Here is a 23,541-nt window from a genome sequence, read left to right on the forward strand (position 1 = left end):
TGTGCATGCACTCAATATTTGGAGGTATAACTTGTATGCGGGTCATGTGAGGTTTATACTACTCATAAAAGTCTTCAACACCTTTTTAAGCAAAAGGATTTGGATTATTTGAGGCATACGTTGCTTGAGTTGCTGAAGGATTATGATATCACCATCTTGTATTATGTGGGTAAGATGAATGTGGTAGCAGATGCCTTGAGTAGAAAGAGGAGAGTATGGGTAGTTTGGTATTCATTCCAACTAAGGAGAGGCCTTTTGCTATTGATGTTCAGGCCATGTCTAATAGATTTAAGATATTGAATATTTTCGAGCCTAGCAGAGTTCTAGCTTGTGTTACTACACATCCATCCTTATTTGAGCACATCAAGGCTCATCAATATGATGACATCCATTTGCTTGTCCTTATGGACACAATGTTGTGTGGTGGTGATAAGGAGGCGGTCATTGGAGATGATGGTGTATTCCGATTTCAGGGTCGAATTTGTGTTCCTAATATTGATGGTTTAAGGGAGTTGATTATTGAGGAGGCTCATAGCTCAAGGTATTCTATTTATCCAGGTTCTACGAAGATGTATCGCAACTTGAAGCAGCATTATTGGTGGCGAAGGGTGAAGAAGGATATTTTTGGGCATGTTTCAAAGTGTTTGAATTGTCAGCAGGTCAAGGATGAGCATCAAAGACCGAAAGGTTTTCTTTACAAGATAGATATACCAGTGAAAGTGGGAGCGCATTACCATTGACTTTGTAGTTGGATTACCATAGACCTTGAGGAAGTTTGATGTTATTTGGGTCATGTGAATAGATTGACCAAGTATGTACATTTTATTCCGGTCATGACTTCTTACACTTCAGGGAAGTTGGCTCATATATACATCAGAGAGATCGTCTATTTTCATGGTGTTCCTTTTTTTATCATTTTGCATCGGGGGTGCTTAGTTCACATCGCACTTTTTAAGAGCTTTTCATCGAGAGTTGGGTACGCATGTGGAGCTTAGCACTACATTTCATGCACAAATAGATGGGCAGTCCGAGCAGACCATTTAGATCCTTGAGGATATGTTGAGAGCCTCTGTTATTGATTTTTGAAGCCATTTGGATCAATTCCTAAAAATGGCGGAGTTTACTTACAACAACAACTACCAATCTAGAATTCAGATGGATCTATATAAGGCTTTATATGATAGGCGGTGTCATTATCCTATCTGTTGGTTGACCCTGGTGAGGCCAGGTTGTTGGGTACATAGTAGGTTCGTGATGCTTTTGAGAAGGTGAAGTTGATTCTGGATCGGCTTCTTACAACACAGTCCATGTCGAAGATTTATGCTGATAGGAAGGTTCGTGATGTGGCTTTCATTGAAGGTGAAAAAGTTATTCTTACAATTTCTCCTATGAAGAGCGTGATGAGATTTGGGAAGAAAAGCAAGTTGAGCTCTAGGTATATTGGCCCATTTTAGATTTTATAGAGAGTTGGTGAGGTAGTTTACATGCTTGCTTTTCCACCCATCTTGTTGGGAGTTCACCGGTATTCTATGTTTATATGCTTCAGAAGTATCATGAAGACAAGTCACATGTATTCGATTTCAATTCAGAGTAGTTGGATGAGAATCTGGCTTATGAGGATGATCCAACAACCATTTTTGATAGGCAGGTTCAAAAGTTGAGGTCGAAAGAGATTGCATCAGTGAAAGTCTAGTGGAGAGGTCAACCAGTGAAGGAAGTGATTTGGGAGACATGATATGCGAGAAAATATCCCATCTTTTTGGCATTCCAAGTATGATTCGAAACTCGTTCAAGGACGAACATTTGTTTAAGGGGAAAGAATGTAACGACCCACCTAGTTGTTTTGAGTATTAGAGCCCCGTTACATAATTTGATGTTTTCCAGATGTTTGTTTGATGATTTATGACTTGTGAAGATAGTTGGTTGCATCTGGGAAGATTTGAGAGTGAATTGGGACAGTTAGTTTCACTTTTGGAAGCTTAAATTATAACAGTTGTCCAAGGTTTTACTTTTGAGAAAATTACCTTGGATTGGTAATTTAATGATTCCAATAGGTTGATAAGGTGATTTTCGACTTGGGCATATGTTCGTATTTTGTTTTCAATGTTCCTAGAAAGGTTTAACTTTATTTGGTGAAAGTTGGCCATTTGAAGAATTGGAGAGTTCATAGGTTTGACTGAAAGTTAACTTTGTAGTTATTGCACTTTGACTATGGTTTTGAGATCTTGGATAGGTCCTAATGACTAATATGAACTTGTGTGCGATTTTTGATATGAACGGTTAAAATATAGAATGTCTAAGTTTGATTCAGATGCTTTTGGTAAAACCGTAAGTTTGGGAGTTAAGGAATGAATTTTGATCTTCAATTCTTGGTTTTGATGTTATTTGTGGTGTATAGAGTCTTTGAATAAGTTTAAATTAGGTATATGGATGTTGGTTTGATTCGACGAGGGCCCGGGGTGGCTCGGGTGTCTTTTGAGAAGGTTCCAGACCATTTTGGAGTGGTTTGGTGTTGCTGCTTCTGGCATGTTACTAGTTCTGGTGTGTCACACTTTCAAAGGATTGTGCAGCTAGAATGGTCATATTTGTGATGGAATGAATGCAAGAACGAAGGAGTTGGAGATGGTGATTGGTCGCATCTACGGTTGAATGTGCGCAGGTGTGAATGGAGCATCAACAATGTGGATCGTGCGCCTGTGAAGGCCAGAGCTGGAGATGGAGCTCGCAGAATCGGAGCTTGAGCGATCCCGCATTAGTCGTACCTATGGACTTATGTCGCACCTATGATGGTGTAGATGCACATCACTATGCGTAGATGCTGAGAAGGAGCCTGGACAAAGAGCGAAAAAAATGCAAGGCTTGGGTCGCAGAAGTGAGGGCCGCACCGACGACTTAGTGTGTGCATGTACGAAATGTCTGACAGACCCTTATATTTTGAGGTTGGCTTATTTGTCAAAACTCTTTTAGATTTGGAACTCGGGAAGAGGCGGTTTTTAAGGAGATTCTCACTACTGTTTTGAGCGTACTATAATGACCCGAACAATCATGTTGTATATTTGAGCCAATTCCCCTATTTGATGCTTTCCTTATGTGCGTTTGTTTGTCACTTGCGGGGGTGGTTGGGTTGTCTTCGTGAAGGCTTGAGAGTAAATTGAGACACTTAGTCTCATTTTGGAAGATTAAGTTGTAAGAGTTAGCCAAGATTTGACTTTTATGTAACCGACCTCAGATTGGTGTTTTGATGGTTCCAATAGGTTTGTATGGTGATTTTGGACATAAGAGTATGTTCGAAATTGGATTTGGAGGTTCCTAGGGTGTGTTAGCTCTACTTGTTGAAAGTTGGCAATTTGTAGGATTGGAGAGTTCATAGGTTTGACCAAATGTTGACCTTGATGATATCCAAGTTGGGTTATTTTTTTGGAACATGGTATAGGTTCATTATGCCATTTGGGACTTGTGTGCAAAGTTTGTTTGGAATCCGAATTGGTTTGGCTTGAATCAGACGCTTGGTTGCAAGTGAAAAGTTCTCGATTTTAAAATAGTGATTTTTATTGTCAATTCTTGGTTTTGATTTTATTCGTGGTATTTCGAGCCCTTGAAAAAGTTTGGATAAGGTATTGGGTCTTGTTGGCATGATTGGAGGGGGTCCCGGGAGACTCGGTGTGATTCGAGGTTGTTTCAGACCATTTTCCCTTGTTTTTGGAATGTTGGTTTCTGGTGCAGGTGGCTTCTTTGCGATGCTGAGAGAGGCCGTGATCATAGAGTAGAGGAGTTGGCAAGTGAAGATTTTACCCTTCGCATTCCCGGGAGTGGGGTTGCGTTCGCGGAGGGCTGAGGTTTATTGCTTCACGTTCGCGTGTAGGGGCCTCGTTCGCGGAAGCTTGTGGTGAGGCAGGTGGATTGCTTTTGGGTTCACAAGTGCGGGACCGCGTTCTTATAGGCTTAGCTGGGTAGGGATCGCGCTCATGAGGGCGTCTGCGTGTTCGCGAAGAGGAGTTTTCAGCTGGACAAATTTTCAACCTTTGCGATCGCAGAGGTTGAGTCGCGATCACGATGAACATCACTGGACAAAATATGTAAGTTGAAATTTTAGGACTTTTACCCATTTATCATATTTTTATCCCTAGACTTCGAGGGTAGGAGATTTTGAAGAACAAATTCACTACACCATTGGAGGTAATCAATTTACACTTGGATTTGACTTTATATCATGTATTTCTATAGAATTATACACCTAAAAGCTTGGATTATAAAGGGATATTTGGGTTTTTATACAATAATTTTAGAAAGTGAATAATTCATATTTGAACCCCGATTTATCATCGGTTTTGGATGAAACTTGTATACTTAGACTCGTATTGGAATGTGTAATGGGAATTTGTGAGTTTTATTGTGTTCTAGGAAGCGGGCCCGAGTTGACTTTCTGTTTGACTTTGTGTATTTGATCAAAAATTCAAACTTTATCGTTTGGGATTAATTTCTATGGCTTTATTTGACGTTATTGGTTTGTATGTGACTATATTCGAGCTGTTTGGAGTTGGAATCTTTGGTGATTTTTAGCTTACTAGTAAGAGGTAAGTCTCTTGGCTAACCTCTTTACGAGCGAAAATCCTAGGGTTTGACTTGATTTTTATGTGTTTAAGGTATTGGGGGTGGTGTATATAAATGGTGGCGAGCATATATGCACTTACCATGTTTACATCATGACCAGGGTAGAATTAGGATACTTTATGCAATGTGTTTTGATTATGTGCTCATTTGATTCATGATCTATTTGTCTTATATGACTATGTTTTCTCTTTCATTTATGTTAGAGATCATGCCTAGGTTTATAGTTATTTGTGAAGGTATGAGAACTTCTTTTTGATGTGTTGAATTGCTTTAATTATCCGTGGTCATATAGCAATTCAATGAGCACATATCAGTATGAGTTTTATTAAGTACTTGTGCATTTTTTATCTATAATCCTTGAACACATGCATACATTTTTGTATATGGATACTTGAGTCTGACTGAGAATATTTGGCATGAAAGGTAAGGCGTCCGAATGAGATATAGTTATGGCACACATGACATGATGATCGGATATTTCATTATGAGTGAGCTATTAAGCTCCTCTTTGTGCTTGGATTTGGATCCGTCTCTCTAAAGTCAGGTAAATATCAATGTTACTTTGATCCTTATGGGCGTGGTTGTTACATGGATTGTGTATCGGGTCAATACATGGATTTGCATCAGGTTATGGTGATACATGGATTGTGTATCGTGGTACATGGATATTGCACCAGTTTGAGCATGCATACATATTCCTGATTCCTTTAGAGGCATTCAATTGGATGCTTTGTTATATGACATCAATTTATCCTAGCTGGGAGCCTCGAATCCGCTGATTGAAGTATGTTTTCATTAAATGTTATATTTGAGCAGCATTGTGATCATCTCTTAACTTGGAAAAGCATGCTTTATACCTTTCGATTGTTGATATCTTTGATTCTTGTTATTCCTGACGTTATATATTATTTATGTTCTAAGTTTTGTAATTTATATTTGTGTTGTAAGTATTCTGATGTATCTAGCCTCGCCACAACTTCTTCGAGGTTAGACTTAATACTTACTGGGTACCGATTATGGTGTACTCACACTATGCTTCTGCATATATTTTGTGCAGATCCTTAGGTTGGTACTAGCGGAGACTCTCGTTGAGCTTAGGCGGTATCATGTAGACTCAAGGTGAGCTGCACACCATGGAGTCATCTCGCAGTGCCTGAGTCCCTGTTCCTTTACTATTTCCTGCCTATTTTTATTTGAGACAACTTGTTATGTATACAAACTTTTTCTATTTCCGCAGTTTGTCGTGTACTTGATTCACCTAGTCTTGGGGTTTGTGCTATATTTGACGTGGTTAGGTCATGTTATGACTATATCAGATATTGTTATTGTTTCGGACTTTTTCTGTCTCTATTTACAAGGACATTGTTGATTAAAGGAATATGACTATATTTTTGTGAATTGTGAGTTGGCTTGCTTAGCAAGTGCGGTAAGGCATCACGACCTAAAGGTGGGATGTCGGGTCGTCATAGGTACATAATTTCTATCTAGATTTGATTATATATCTTGATTCCCCATGGATTTCCACATCTAAAATATGGAATTTTAAAGAGAAATTTGAGATTTTTATCTACAAATTAAGAAAGTGTATTTTAGTAATTTGAGGGTCAATTTGAAACCATATTGAGAATCTATTAACATATTTTGACTCATGAGATTATGGATAGTCGGGATCTACATCAGGACTCGAGTTTTGACTATGTGGGCCAGGGTTAACTTTTTTTTTACTTTTTGAGAATTAATTAAATATTGAAGCTTTATTGTTTGGGATCAATTTCTATAGCATTATTTGACTCGTGTGAGTAATATTTTACTAGCTTCGAGTCGTTTGGATTTGGATTGGAATTAAGAGGTAGTTCTCCCCATAGTTAATCTATTTTTTACATTTTGTTTGATTTAGTGTAACGACCCGATATGTCGTTTTGTGTATTTGAGCCCCTTTCCTTTATTTGATGCCTCCTGTATGCTTGATTGTCATTTTGTGACTTGTGGGGATGGTTGGTTTGGTTTCGGGAAGATTTTTGAGTGAATTGGAACACATAGTTCCATTGTTAGAAGCTTAAGTTGTAAGAGTTGAGCAATGTTTAACTTTTGACTAAATGACCTCGGATTCATGTTTTGATGGTTCCAATAGGTTTGTATGGTGATTTTGGACTTAGGAATATGCCTGGATTTGGATTTGGATGTTCCTAGGTTAATTTGGCTCAATTTGCCAAAAGTTGACAATATGAAGGTTTGGAAAGTTCATAAGATTAACCATGGGTTGACCTTGATGTTATCGGGTTCGGATTGTTGTTACGGGACTTGGAATAGGTTCGTTATGTCATTTGAGACTTGTGAGCAAAATTTTGTTGCATTCCGAGTTGGTCTGATAGGAAACAGATAGTTGGTTGGAAGTTTAGAAGCTTATGAACTTAAGAGAAGATCAACTGGAGGTTTGATCATCAATTCGTAGATGTGATGATCTTACTGTAAGGCCCCGTAAAAGTTTTCCTAAAAAACCCGAGTTCCGTGATGCCAAGTTAGACGTAGAAGTTAATAATAGTAGAAATTCTTGGATTGAATAGTGCGCTGGGTGTTGAAGAAGAATGTTGGGCAGAAGTATGCACTTCTGCGGCCCATTCTACGGCCGCAGAACCACTTTGCGGACCGCAGACTGGTCGCAGAGTGAGGCAGTTTCTGGGGCATTTTGATGCCCAATTTCGCGGCCATTATGCGGCCGCATAACCGTTTCGCGGGACGAATTCTTGTCGCATATCCCGCCTTGGGATTTTTCGGAGTGAAGTTCTGTGGTGCACTATGCGACCGCAGAAACGTTCTGCGGTGCATTATGCGACTGCATAACAGGTCTGCGGGCCACATAGTGACTGCAGACCAGATCAGTTCTTTTCCAGTTCTGGTCCCTTATTTTCGCGGTCATTATGCGGACCATATAACCATTATGTGGTCGCATATGCGACCGTAGAACCCGTTCCAGAGCTTCATTTTTGGGGTTTTTAAACCTGACCCTATTTCGTTAAAACACATCCCATGGACCATTTTGATCATATTTTCTGATATTTTTAGAGTGAGAGAGAGGGTCCTAGAGGGAGAAGAGATCTTCATCACATTGTTCTTCAATTATCACTTAAAATCTTGAAGATTATCAAGAGAGGCACCTAGGTCTTCATCCTAAGAGGTAAGATTCTATCACCCAAACTCTTAATTTCAAAATGTAACTAGAATGGGCCATTAGTAAGGTAATTCATGGGAATGGGAGTGCTTACCTTGCATGCATGTATCCTTGTAGTATGTGGGAAGAATGTGAGCTAAAAATTATAGAGAATGGGTTTGGGAAGGATGGAATCCTCCACAAAAAGGGCCTTAAGGCATTGATGCACACCTAGTGTTTGATAATATGCTCAAATGAGCTAAAACCATGTTCATCTTCCTAATTTTGGTTCAATTTTGTTATATTGCTAAAATAGATTGAAGTGGCTAATATTTTAGAACATTTTAAAGTTTTAAGGAGCTCAATTGAGGTATGCTGGCTAAACCCCCTTCTTCTTAGAATCGAAACCCACAGTGATCATGTAATTGGAGTAAGCCTTTGATCATTATAGAATTGGCGATTTCTAACATGTTTGTGTTAAAGGATGTAAGTTAAATATTTATTCTAAATGCCTCATCATGTTATCTTGTCATTGAGGATGTGTTAAAAAATGTGGAATATGTGTTAGAAATGTTAAGACTTCATGTCAAGATCAAAATAAAGGTTGTTATGCCAAATTGTATGAAAAGCCTCTATGTGCGTAAGATTCACAAATTGCTCATATGTGAATTTAATGTCTTGAATGGGAAGCCTTATTATTGTTGATAATTATAATGATATTGAATGTGGAAAAAGGGGTCTGGAACTATGAAATACGGCCGAGTGCCAAGAATGACTTTGTAATCGTAATCACTAGTGTCAATGAATCGAAAGTATATGAAAGAAGTACGATGTGTGGTGATTGACTGAAAAAGGTAATGTCTCAAATGAGATGGCCTAGCCGGTCGGGCTGAGATCGGACTCCATGTAAGGACACAGTGGTATTGTGGATGAAATTGTGAAAAGGGTTGATGTCTCAAATGAGATGGCCTAGCCGATCGGGCCGTGATCGGACGCCATGCCGCACACATAGTGGTACTGTGCTGGAAAGTTATAATGAAATTGTTGTAATGTCTCAGATGAGGCGGCCTAGCCGATAGGGCCGAGATCGGACTCCGTGTAAGAATACAGAGGTATTGTGAATTGTGGAACATCGGTACTAAAGGTCACCCAACCTAGTAATATGGAAATTGTATTCAAAATGTATATGATCCTTAACTTGTTGTTTTACTACTATTTGAAGCCTTTATTGAATTCTTGATTGTTCCTCTTGTATTATTATTCATTCTATTGAGTTGGTGTTTAGCTATACATACTAGTGCTATTCGACGGTACTAACATCCCTTTTGCAGGGGGCGTTGTATCTTTAAATGGATGCAGGTGGTTTCATAGCAGACAGTGCAGATCACAGATAATGCTACATCCTCTTCTTAGCGGACTCGGTGAGCCCCATTTAATTCCGGGGTCATGTATTGTACCTTTTATTTATATTATGGTCACTTTTTGAGGTATAGCCGGGGCCGTATTGCCGGCACCATCTTTACTCTCTTTTGTATCTTTAGAGGCTCCGTAGACACTATGTGGGTTGTATATGGGTGTAGGGAATGTTAAACAAGTTATTTTGTGTCTGATCACTTGTTCCACTTGAACTATAAGAAATGTGTATTTTGAGACTAAAAGGCACAATTACTAATGAAATGATTTAGGATTGTATGAATGAGATTCCTACTGTATAATAAATGAAATCACATCTTTTCTTGATCATGGGTTAATTGGGTAGAAAGTATCTAACAGGCTTACTCGGCCGGGTTCACTCGGTTGAGTGCCGGTTGCGCTTCCCTAGGTTGGGTTTGACACTTACTGTCACTATTAAACATGGGGAGGCATGGCCGACACTCGGTGCCATACTCGGCTAGAGCGCACCACTCTATAACTGTGAACTCTGGAGGGGTATCCCTTAACTTAGGCCGACAAGGCCTACCAGCAAGCTTACAATACCAATCAAGGCCGACGAGGCCACATCCTAAATCATATGAAAATTACATCTATCTCATTTAAGGGGTATACATAACTGTGCATGCCGATGAGGCTGCCATGAATGTCTACAACCAGCAATACAAAACGGAACATGTACACAGGGATGGCAAGGCCACAATACTAACATACAACATATACAGGACTTGTCTACAAGACTTTAACATAACTGTATCATGGTTAGGATAAGGTCCCGACCTAGGCTTTAAGCCTGTATATACAAAATGGACTCCAATGTCTAGACATGGTAACTCCAGGGGAGTTGAGTATACCAATCAAGCTAATGTCTGGATCTGTCTACTAAGAAGGTTTATCCGGTTGTCTATCCGAACATGCGGGCAAGAAATGCAGCGTCCCTGGAAAAAAGGACATCAACACAAAATAATGTACCGAGTATGTAAGGCAATAGAATAGATGAAAGCTGAAACTTAACTCATAATATAATAACTGAAAGTAACTGGGAGTTAAAGATGATTTGAATATATGCTTACCTACTAATACTGACTCAACTCTCTCAATATAGTAAGTAAAATAGCTATCCATCCCTATAAGGCTCGGTACGTGTAACTGCCCGGCCATCGGAGGCTCGCTCTTAGGTGCTTGACCATACTAGGCTCGGTATATAAATTACTGCTCGACATTTTTGGGCTCTCTCATATGCACTCAGTCATAGTAGGCTCGGTATATAACTTACCATATGATCAGAGGTTGCCTAATAGGGATCTACCCACCGATTATAGCTCGGTGGTGGTGAAAATACTATAATAATGTATATATATAGACCCTCTACTCCCTTGACTGAAAGAAAAGAATACTTAACTCAATATAAAGTCCCAATAAGGGAGACTACTATTAACTTATGTGACTAGGATAATGTACATAAATTTAGAAGTGCGAACTTCTCTTTATGTCTCGTTATCAAACGTATTTAGTTATGTGATCATGCCTAAATGAAGAAAAGGTTTAGCCTTCACATACCTTTGCAAACTTCTCTCCAATTGTCAACCAAGCTCAATATGATCTTCTTACATCTACAATGGGTAAAACGAGTTTGCCGTTATCATATAGGAGTCATAACTCTCATATTTCGACAACAATATCCTACAAGAAAAAAATAAATCACCTCCCTTACTTATACTACATCCCACAAGTTACTAAAAGTCACCAAACAACCCAAACAACAATACAATTCATAATAAGCAGTCTGATTACTTCAACAACCATTTTGAGTGGCAACCTCGATTTGCGATTAAAAAATATAATTTTAATCCAATTCCTTTTCCATTATTATGCCTACAATATCTATAACATCATACTTATGCTTACCATATCATTTTCATCCCAAAACATCATAAGAATAATCTTCAAAAATAGTCCACATGCCTAGCACCTTAGCCTATATCGTCAATCTCTTATTTTTTTATGTTTTCGTCTCCAATAAACTTAATTAACACATAAAAGATTAGAAACAACACCCATAACATAAATATTTATTTCTCACAGTTTTCAGCCACAACAAACCACATATATAGCCTCATCACAGCCCATTAAAAGATAACAATTCTTGATGCCATGCCAATTTCTATCTTGTAGATTTTAGCTCAAACAATTCAACCAAAACGTGATTAAAATTAAGCGAAACCAATAACATGATTTACTTACCCTAGGAAGTAGATACTACTTGAAATCCCTGCTGGTGTTGCTCACAACAACCCTCAATCACACCACAACACTATAGGAGTGTTATTCACCACCATGCCTAACTTTTGATGTTGAAATATGGTTTAATCAATTTAGAATCATCCTTGAACGTTTGGAATCTGTTTAGGAGGGTTAGGAGGGAGTGTGGGGACGAATTTGGGTCGAAAGCTGAGCAAGAATGGTCATCCAAATCGTTTTAAAAATAAAGTAGGTCAACCATCACCTAAGTGGGCCCCATAGGGGCTGCATGTGCAGTCTCGCAAAAACGTGAATATCTCTCTGCTCCAATGTCGTCTTGATGAACGGATTGGAAATTAGACTTTAAGATCTTAAATTTGTTGGGTGGATCACCCCCATAAATTCAAGTATTTTGGAATAAAAGCTCAGTGACATTACACCCAAATTTCAGTAAAATTATGAACGTAACTTGCAATAACTTTTGCCGACTTTAGTTTTAAAACTTGTTTGACTTCAAAACGTATCATATAAATATTATATGATTTAATTACCTTAAAACATGAACTACTTAAAATATTAAGCACTCTTAGTTTTACCTCAAATGTACGGGTTATAATATCTTTAATTTGTTTAGCCTCCAACCCTCACGATACTACCTTAAAACTTGTTTTAACCCATCATTATCTTCGTAAAGGTCCTTAAACTCTATGGCTCAAATTGATTCACTTAAGATGCATCCTAACATGAAGATATGGGGTGTAATACTTACATATGTTTGGAGGCTTCAAATTGGTCCAGATAGTGTTTACGGACTTTTTGGTGTGATTGGACCGGGTCAAGTGTGGCTCGGGTGTGGTTTGGACCACCCGGAGCATTTTGAAAGTTGCAAATTTTTTCTAGTATCAGGTCCTTCTTCAGATTGTGGAGGTTGGATCACGATCGTTGAGTACATTTGAGCTGGGCAAGATTCTCTTCTTCGCATTGGTGACACTGGGGTCGCATTCACGGTGGGTGAGGCAGTTTGTCCTTCATGTTTATGACCTGCGCATCATGTTCACATAGTAGTGAGGCAAGCAGGGGATTGTCAAGTGCTTGCCTTCGTGATCAGGGAAGTAGACCGCATTCGCATAGGCCTGTGGAGTTATTGAATCGCGATCGCGGGCTGGAGGCTACGTTCACGAAGGGTTAATTAGAGGTTGTAGATTTTTGTGCTTCGTGAACGTGAGGCAGTGGCCGTGTTCGCGAAGGGTATCACTGGGAAGATTTATAAATGTTGTAATTTTGGGACATACACCCACTATTTCAAAATTTGAACCGTAGACATGGAGATGTACCTTTTGTGAAGCAAATTTTAACATTATATTATGTTTCCCCATAGATTATTACACATAGATTATGGGATTTGAGAGAGAAATTTGGGGATTCTTACTATATGTTTGGAGAGTGAAAAATAGAGATTTCAACCCCGATTCAGAGTTTAATTTGAATGAAACTTGTATATTTAGACTCGTATTCGAATAGGTAGTCGGGATTTGTAACTTTGGTCAGGTTTCGGGAAGCGAACCTGGGTTGACTTTTTTGTCGAGTTTGTGAAATTTGATAAAATGGTGCTTTATTGTTTTCAACCGATTCCTATAGGTTTGTTTGACATTATTGAGTTATGTTTGGCTAGATCTGGCCTATTCGAAGGCTGATTCAGGAAGCAAAGGCTTTTTGGAGTATTAATTCTCGCACTTTGAGGTAAGTAACTTGTCTAAACTTGGTTTGAGGGTAATTTCCAAATGGCTATGGTATTTGGTATATGTTGGGGGTGACACGCATGCTAGGTGACACGTGTATTTGCATACACCGGGGTTATACATGATTTGGGTAGAATTTAGGATATTATGTGCCTTGTTTGCTATCGTGCCCCATTATTTCCATGTTTTCTGCACCTGTATGACTATGTGAGCTATTTTTCATGTTATAAATCATGTTTAGGCTATGAGCTTATCTGTTTGAGACATGATACGACTATTCTTACTAAATTGAGCTGTTTACCTTAATTGTACTCATATTCTTAGTCATGATGTTACAACCGTGTATTACATCTCTATCACTATGCATTATTTATATGTTTATCTTATATGTTGTTGGTGCTTTTATATGTGTGACATGGGTCGAGCTGTGTACTGTGAGATGTGAGCATTTGAGGCTTGAGCGATTAATGACTGATCTTGGGCCAAAGAGCACATTTGGTACTGATAGTGAGGTGACGCATGCTTCATGCTCCACATTGGGCTGAGTGCTATTGATTTTGAGGTGACGTGTGCCAAGCCCCATATTGGGCTAAGTGATAGTGATCATTGACTTAGATCCGTTTAACGCTTGGGCTAGGACCCGTCCCTCAGGAGTTAGATTTTAACCTATTGGTACAGGCACACAGGTCATATATGTGCTTGGTAAGGGACTTATGTTTGGCACCCGTACAGTGCTGAGTGTGGTTGTGTCTGGCGATTGAAGGGTGTTTGTGTCAGGCACTATACATGTGCTAAAATTTGGTATTCTTGATGATTTACATGTATACTTGTCATGCAGGTATAAAATTGTGTTTCTTCCCTCATTCTAATTGGTACTTGACGTCTCTGTTGGATGTGTATAACTTGGAATTAAAGTTAAAATGATAGAACCATATTTAGGTAATTTTTATGGAAGGATTTATGCCTTAACTATTATTCTTGAAAAAATGTTTATTTCTCCTCTCATTGTGAAAAAGGTTGAACTTGATTTTACTTGAGCTACTTTTTGCTTTGTCGTTATTATACCATTATTGTTGTTATTGGCTATTGGAAATGAATATTGGACCCTAAGAAGATCGTCACTACTTTTAACCTGAGGTTAGGCTTGTTACTTATTGAGTATAATAGGTCGGTTGTATTCATACTATACTCTGCACTTTATGTGCAGATCCGGGTGCTGCTGAGAGAGGTGATTGCTAGAGAGTGGCACCGGTAGTAGTTTTTGAGATTTTGAGGTAGCTACTATTCTATTAGTAGGCCTTGAAGTTCATTTTCTCTTAGTTCATGTTATTACTATTCCATCCTTTTGACAGTACTACACTTTTGGTTGTGACTTTGCATTTAAATTTTGTAGAGCTCATATACTCGATGACACCAGGTCATGGGAAGGTTTTTAGTTCTATTATTGCTATTGAATTTAGTTATTTATGTTATTCCATTGTTGAGACTATTTAATACTGTTACTTAAGTTTATTTTCGCTTATTGGTTGTTAGCTTGCCTAACAAGCGGTGTTAGGCGCCATAAAAAATTTGGTGGGATTTTAGGTCGTGACCAGTTTGTATCAGAGCACTAGGTTGCATAGGTCTCCAAAGTCATGAGCAAGTCTAATAGAGTCTCGTGGATCAGTACAAAGACATATGTACTTATCTTTGAGAGGCTACAGGGTTGTCAGAAAACGTTCTCTTTCTTTAAGTTTTTGTTGTGCAAATTTATTTATCCCTTAGTCTGAATCCTTATTTTTCTATTCACTCACAAATGGTGAGGATACGATCTTCTGTTGTATGTGAGTAGGGGTGGAGTATGTGCCACAGCTAGAGCATCTGCTTGTATAGCTGCGTGGATCCACCTATAGCTCCTGTAGAGGAGCAGGTTCATGATTATGTCAAGCCAGAGGTACTAGCTCAGGTTCTCCAGGGTTTATTTATTTTGACAGTTGTTCAGGATGCTTTAATCCGCATGGTTGGTTTGTTTGAGAATTTGGCTCAGGCTGGGCATTTCCTATTGTACGAGTTACTTCCCAAGCAGGGGGTGGAGCATAGTCTTCAGCTACTCATGCCCCAGAGAAGGTGGCACATGTTATCAAACCCCCAGAGTGTTGTTAGTTGGGGGAGTTCAGCCTACTATTGTTGTGCAGCCTGAGGATAAGCCCGCGATGTCAGCTGATAAGCTAAAGAGGTTAGATAAGTTTACGAATTTGTATCCTCCTCACTTTAGTGGTACACCTTCAGAGGATAGTCAGGGATTCTTGGATCATTGTTATGAGATTCTGCACAATATAGGACTAGTTAAGTCCAATGGGTTTGACTTTATCACCCTTCTAGATGCAGGGTCCAGCCAAGAGGTGGTGGCAGGTTTGTGAGCTAGGCGAACTAGCATGATCACCTCCTCTTACCTGTGCTCAGTTCTCTAGGGTATGTTTGGACCAGTTTGTGCCATGCATTATGGGAGAGGAGCTGAGGAGGCAGTTTGAGTGCCTTTATTAGGGTCAAATGTCAGTTATTGCGTATGAGATAATATTTATCTAGCTGTCCCATCATGCTACCATTTTGATTCCACTAGGGAGGAGAGAATGATGAGGTTTATTAAGAGTCTTCACCCTAGTATTTGCCTTGCTATGGCTAGAGAGACATAGACCGAGACTTCTTCTCACCAGGTGGTAAAGATAGCGCATCATATAGAGTACATCTATATCGAGACTAGAGAGATAATGCAGGGTAGGGACAAGAGGTCCCGACATTCAGGTAGCTTCAGTGGTTCCTCACCTGGGGGTCGATGCCAATTTAGAAGAGGCCATTCTACCAGGCCAGGCATCCACCACCACCTAGTCGAGGAGTTTTTGTGTAGTTTTCATTCAAAGTTCTTATCACATTCCATATGTTCAGTGTTCATCAGTACCGGATTCTTCTAGTGGGTATTCTGGTTTGTAGGGTCCGACTCAGGCCCCACAGTCATTTTCGATAAGCGGTTACTATGACTGTGGAGAGTTGGGCATGTTAGGAAATACCGTCCACATCTTTGTAGAGGTCCAGTGCAGTACGGAGGCCAGACTATGATTCCCGCACTGGTTACTACACCACCCGCTCATCCAACTCGGGTTGGAGGTCATTCAGGGCATGGTTGTCCTAGAGGGGGTGCTAAGTCCAGTGGGGGACGGGCCAGATTCTATGCGTTTCAATGGAGGACAGAAGCTGCTATTTCTGATACTGTTAGTATATGTATTGTTTCTATGTTCCATAAGGATGATTCAGTATTGTTTGATCCTAATTCTACTTATTCATACGTGTCATCATACATTACTTCTTTGCCTAGATATGCCTCGTGGTTCTCTTGCTACTCATGTATATGTTTCTACACATGTTGGTGATTACATTATGGTAGATTGCGTTTATCAGTCTAGTGTAGTAACTATTTGTGGTTTCGAGATGATGGTGGGCTTTCTATTATTATATGGTGGATTTTGATATAATCTCGGGTATGAATATGTTTTCTCTATACCATGTTATTCTTGATTATCATGTTAAGACCGTGACATTGGCGATGTCGGGGTTGCCGAGGTTTGAGTGGAAGGGTTCTCTTGATTGTACTCCTAATAGAGTGATCTCATTCTTGAAGGCTCAACGAATGGTTGAGTAGGGATGTTTGGCATACTTGGTTTTTGTCAGAGATGTTAGTGCTGATACTCCTATTATTGAGTCATTTCCAGTAGTGAGGGAGTTTCTGGATGTTTTTCCAACAGACCTACCGGGCATGCCACCCAATAGAAATATTGATTTTGGCATTTATTTGGTACGGGGCATGCATCCTATCTCTGTTGTTGCAAGAGTTTCCAGACCAGGGGTTTATCGGGCCTAATGTTTTACCTTGGGGTTCACCAATGTTGTTTGCTAAGAAAAATGATGTGTCTATGAGAATGCGTAGTTACTATTGGCAGTTAAACAAGCTGACCATCAATAAAAAGTATGCACTACCGAGCATTAATGATTTATTTGACCATCTTCAGGGTGCTAGGGCGTTCTCAAAGATTGACTCGAGGTCGGGGTATCAACAGTTGAAGATTAGGGCTTTAGACATCCCTAAGACTGCTTTCCGGAGTCGTTATGGGCATTATGAGTTTTTGGTGTTGTCTTCTGGTTTGACTAATGCCCCAATAACCTTCACGCATTTGATGAACAATGTGTTCCAGCCCTATTCAGATTCTTTTGTCATTGCGTTCATTGATGATATATGATGTATTCCCATTGTAGGGAGGAACATGAGCATTATTTGAGGATTGTGCTGCGAACTTTGAGGGAGAAAAATATGCATGCTAAGTTCTCCAAGTGTGAGCTTTGGTTGGACTCAGTGGCATTAATGGGTCCTATGATATCTAATGATAGAATCAAGGTAGACTTAAAGAGGATTGAGGAAGTTTAGAGTTGGCCCTGTCTACCACTACAGAGATCAGGAGCTTCTTGGTTTGGCTGGTTATTAGCGTCGCTTCGTTGAGGAGTTTTCCTATATTGCAGCTTTATTAACTAAGTTTCCTCAGAAAGGCTCTCCGTTAAGTTGGTCGGATGAGTGTGAGGAGAGATTTCAGAAGCTCAAGATAACTTTGACTACAACTCTAGTTTTGGTGTTTCCTTTAGGATCGAGGTCATATACGATATATTGTGATGCTTCACGGGTTGCATTGGGCGTGTGTTAATGCAGAACGGTAGGGTGATTGCCTATGCATCATGCCAATCGAAGTGCCATGAAAAGAACTATCCAATACATATTTGGAGTTAGCAACTATTGTTCACGCGCTCAAGATTTGGAGGCATTACGTATATGGCATGTCTTGTGAGGTGTATACGGATCATCAAAGTCTCCATCATCTGTTTAAACAAAATGATTTGAATTTGAGCCATTGGAGATTGTTGGAGCTATTAAAGGATTATGATATAACTATTCTTTATCATCCGAGGAAGGCCAATGTGGTAGTAGACACCTTGAGTAGAAAGGCAGAGAGTATGGGAAGTTTAGCATTTATTACGACTGGGGAGAGGCCTTTGGCTATGTATGTTCAGGATTTTGCCAACAGATTCATGAGATTGGATGTACCGGAGCCTAGTAGAGTCCTTGCTTGTGTTGTATCTCAGTCATCCTTATTTGAGCGCATTATGGCTCGTCAGTATGATGATCTACATTTGCTTGTCCTTAGAGACATGGTGCAGTGAGATGGTGCTAAGGAAGTGTCTTTTGGTGATAATGGTGTGTTGCGGCTTCAGAGCCGAATTTGTGTTCCTAATGTGGATAGGTTGAGAGAGTCGATTCTGAAGAGGCTCATTATTTGCGGTATTCTATTCACCTAGGTGCTACAAAGATGTATCGTGATTTGAAGCAACATTATTGGTGGCGGAGGATGAAGAAAGACATTGTTTGATATGTTGCTCGGTGTTTAAATTGTCAGCATGTCAAGTATGAGCATTAGAGTTTTCTTTAGAGGTTAGAAACATTGGAGTGGAAGTGGGAGCGCCTCACTATGGACTTTGTGGGAGGTTTTCCACAGACATTGAGGAGATTTGACGCTGTTTGGTTTAGTGTGGACATACTGACCAAGTCTGTACATTTAATTCCAGTCATGACTCCGTACACTTTAGAGCAGTTGGCTAAGATCTACATCAGGGAGATTGTCCTCTTGCATGGTGTACCCATTTCTATCATCTCTAATCGTAGTACTCAGTTTACTTCGCATTTTTGGAGAGCAGTTCAACGTCAGTTGGGCATGCAGGTTGAGTTGAGCACCACATTTCACCCTCAGATGGATAGGCAATCCTGGCGTACCATTCAAATTTTAGAGGATATGTTGAGAGCCTGTGTCATAGATTTCGGAGGCCAATAGGTACAATTCCTTCCATTAGCGGAGTTTGCATACCATAACAACTATTAATTGAGCATCCAGATGGCTCTGTATTATACAATATATGGGAAGCGATGTCATTCTTTGGTTGGTTGGTTTGAACCTGGTGAGGCTAGGTAATTGGGCACAGATCTGGTACGTGATGCTTTAGCGAAGGTGAAGTTAATTCAGGAGCTGCATCGTATAGCACAGTCCAGGAAGAACAGTTATGCTGACAGGAAGGTTCTTGAGGTGGCTTTTATGGATGGTGAGAAAGTTCTTCTAGCCTACCAGTAGGAGGTAAGTCTCTTGGATAACCTTTTCATGAGGGAAACTCCTTGGGTTGACTTGATTGTTATGTGTTTAAGTGATTGGGGGTGGTGTATATACGCGGTGGCGAGCGTATTTGCACTTACCATGTTTACATCATGACTGGAGTAGAATTTGGATACTTTATGCCATCTTTTGATTATGTGCTCATTTGATGCTTGATTTGTTTGTATTTTATGACTACATTTTCTCTCTTATTTATGTAAGAGATCATGCCTAGGTTTATGGTTTTTTGTGAAGGCATGGGAACGTATTCTTGATGTGTTGAATAGCTTTAATTAATTGTAGTCATATAGAAATTCCACGAGCACATATCAGTATGATTTTTATTAAGTACTTCTGCAGTTTTTTTTATCTATAATCCTTTAACTCATGCATACATTTTTGTATATGCTCTTGATGATTTGTCTATTTGAGCCTCGTTTCGCCATTTGATGGTTCATGTATCCTCTTTCATTATATTATGACTTGGGCATGATTAGTTTGGTTTTGGGAAAGTTTTGAAGTGAATTGGAACACATAGTACCATAGTTGAAAGCTTATGTTGTAAGAGTTAAGCTAGGTTTGAATTTTATGTAAACAAACTAGTATTCGTGATTTGATGGTTCCAATATATTCTTATGATGATTTTGGACTTAGGCATATGTTTAGATTTGTATTTGGAGGTTCCTAGGATGTTTTGGCTCTATTTGCAGAAAGTTGACAATTTGATGGTTTGGAAATTTCATATGTTTACTTGAGTTGTCTTTGAAGCTATTGGGTTTGGATTGTTGTTCCGGGACTTGGAATAGGTTTGTTTTGTCATTTGGGACATGTGTGCAATGTTTTGTTTCAATCCGAGTTCGTTTGGCATGAATCAGGCGCTTTGGTTGTGAATATTTGAAGTTTTTGACCTTATTGATTTTTGGTTATGGATGCTATTATGATGTTTTAAACTTATGAGCGAGTTTTTATGAGGTTTAGATACTTGTCTGGATGTTCGGTGTAGGGTTCGAGGGGCTCAAGTTAGTTTCAGATGTGTTTTGGATTGTTTGTGGGAGGTTCCGATTTTTCTGGCGCTGCAGACCTCGCATTTATGATGGTCTGCTCGCATTTGAGGACAGTGGATTGCATTTGCGATGTTGGGCTATGAAGGCCAGCAATGCAAATATGGTATCGCAATTGCAATATCCATATTTGTGAAGGGAACATCGCATTTGCGAGGACTACTGCTGAAGGAGCCTGTTCGCATTTGCGAGCCATTCCTTGCATTTGAAAACCACTGATCACATTTGTGACTTATGTAGCTGATTATAGTTGAGAAATTTTGAGATTTAGACCCATTATCTCATAATTTCAACCCTAGATTTGGAGAGGTGTCACGACCCAAAATTAGCAATCGACCGTGATGGCGCCTAACTTACTTTCTAGGCAAGCCAAATATAATAAAAGCGGAACAAGATAACAGAAATAATGAAAACAATGCAAGTCTAAATTCAATAACATAAATAACTGTGTCGATACAAATAAATCTCCCTGAACTGGTAATACAGAGTCATGAGCTCAAATTTAGAAGGAAAACTCTGGAGATACTAAATGAAAATACTGTCTGAAGTAAGAACAACAATAAAAATGGAAATAGATGCCAAGGTATGCGGTCGAAATACAGCTCTACCTCGTCTCCCGACAAACTGATAACAAGAATAACATCAACTCACGGCTCGGCCCAACACCTGGATCTGCACAATTAAATACAAAGTGTAGTATGAGTACAACCAACCTCATGTATTCAATAAATATCATAACTAACCTCGGCGAGATAATAGATGCAATAATTATCAGTGATACTCGCTAATAACCTGCTCAGCTCATAAATTTCCACGATTACACGTCAATAATATTATCAAAACATGAAAATACATATAAAGTCACCTCGACGCCCAAGAGATAATATGATAATATAGAGAAAATATGCTCATAAAACAAGTATAGAACAAAGGAAAATTGCAAGTAGAGAAGAAATGCAATAGCCGAACCAAACACTAATCCATTTTCCTCAAACAACATGTACACCATTAAGAGAGAAACATGAGAGGGTGACCCTAAGGGGATGGATCCTTATCCATACATTGTTACGAGATAACTCCTAGGGTTTGACTTGATTGTTATGTGTTTAAGTATTGAGGGTGGTGTATATAAGTGGTGGCGAGTGTATATGCACTTGCCATGTTTACATCATGACCGGGGTAGAATTGGGATACTTTATGCCATGTTTTGATTATGTGCTCATTTGATTCATGATTTGTTTATCTTATATGTCTAAGTTTTCTCTCTTATTTATGCTAGAGATCATGCCTAGGTTTATGGTTATTTGTGGGAACTTATTCTTGATGTGTTGAATTGCTTTAGTTATCCATAGTCATATAGGAATTCCATGAGCACATATCAGTATGATTTTTATTAAGTACTTTTATTTTTATCTATAATCATTGAACACATGCATACATTTTTTTATATGGATACTTGAGTTTGACTGAGAATTTTGGCATGAAAGGCAAGGCGTACAGATGAGATACAGTTATGGTACATAGAACATGATGAACAAATATATGATTATTAGTGGGTTATTAAGATCATCTTTGTGCTTGGATTTGGATCTGTCCCTCTGGTGTCTGGTGAATTCCCATGTTACTTTGGTCCCTATGGGCATGGTTGATACATGGATTGTGTATTGGGTCGATACATGGATTTGCATCAGGTTATGGTGATACATGGATTGTGTATCGTGGTACATGGATATTGCACCAGTTTGAACATGCATACATGTTCTTGACTCTATTAGGGGCATTCATTTAGATGCTTTGTTAATGACATCAATATATGCTAGTTGGGAGCTTCTAATCTGCTGATTGAAGCACGTTTTCTTTAAATGTTATATTTGAGCAGGATTGTGATCATCTCTTAATTTGGAAAATCATGCTTTATACCTTTCTATTGTTGATACCTTTGATTCTTGTTATTCCTGACATTATCTATTATTTCAGTTCTGAGTTCTGTTATTTATATTTGTGTCGTAAGTATTCGGATGCATCTAGCCTCGCCGCAACTTCTTCGAAGTTAGACATGATAATTACTGGGTATCGATTGTGATGTACTCACACTACGCTTTTGCATATCTTTTGTGCAGATCCTCAGGTTGGTGCTAGCGGAGCCTCTCGTTGAGCTTAGGCAGTATCACGTAGAGTCAGGGTAAGACTCACTCTATGGATTCATCTCGCAGTGCCTGAGTACTAGATTCACCTAGTCTTGGGGGTCGTACTATATTGGCCGTGTTTAGGCCCTCTTATGAATATATCTGATATTGTTATTGTTTTGGAATTTTTCTGTCTTTATTTATAACATGACACTATTAATTAAAGGAATATGAATATATTTTTGTGGATTGTGAGTTGGCTTGCTTAGCAAGTGCGGCTAGGTACTATCATGACCTTAAGGTGTGATTTTGGCTCGAGCATAAATAATTGTTACTTGGATTTGATTATATATCTTGATTCCCTATGGATTTCTACACCTAAAATATGGAATTTTGAAGAGAAATTTGAGATATTTATCTACTAATTAAGAGGGTATATTTTAGGAATTTTGAGGGTCAATTTGGTCCCATATTTGGCTTCTAATCACATATTTGGACTCATGAGATTAGGGATAGTCGGGATCTACCTCAAGACTAGAGTTTTGACGATGTGGGCCTGGGTTAACTTTAGTTGAATTTTTGGGAATTGATTAAATATTGAAGCTTTATTGTTTGGGATTGATTTTTATAGAATTATTTGACTCGTGTGAGTAATATTTTACTAGATTCATGTCGTTTGAAGTTGGATTGGATAGAAAAGGCGGTTGTTGTTGATTGAAGCTTACCAGGTAGAGGTAAGTCTCTTGTCTATCCTTGTAAGAGGGAGTTATCCCCATAGTTAATCTATTTGCTATTTGTTGTTGGATTTAGTCTAACGACCCGATAGGTTGTTTTGTTTATTTGATCCCCGTTCCTTTATTTGATGCCTCCTGTATGCTTGTTTGTTATTTTTTGATTTGTGGGGATGATTGGTTTTGTTTCGGGAAGGTTTTGGAGTGAATTGGAACACTTAGTTCCATTGTTAGAAGC

The sequence above is a fragment of the Nicotiana tabacum genome, chromosome 15 (assembly GCF_000715075.1).
Source record: "Nicotiana tabacum cultivar K326 chromosome 15, ASM71507v2, whole genome shotgun sequence".
Classification (NCBI taxonomy): domain Eukaryota; kingdom Viridiplantae; phylum Streptophyta; class Magnoliopsida; order Solanales; family Solanaceae; genus Nicotiana; species Nicotiana tabacum.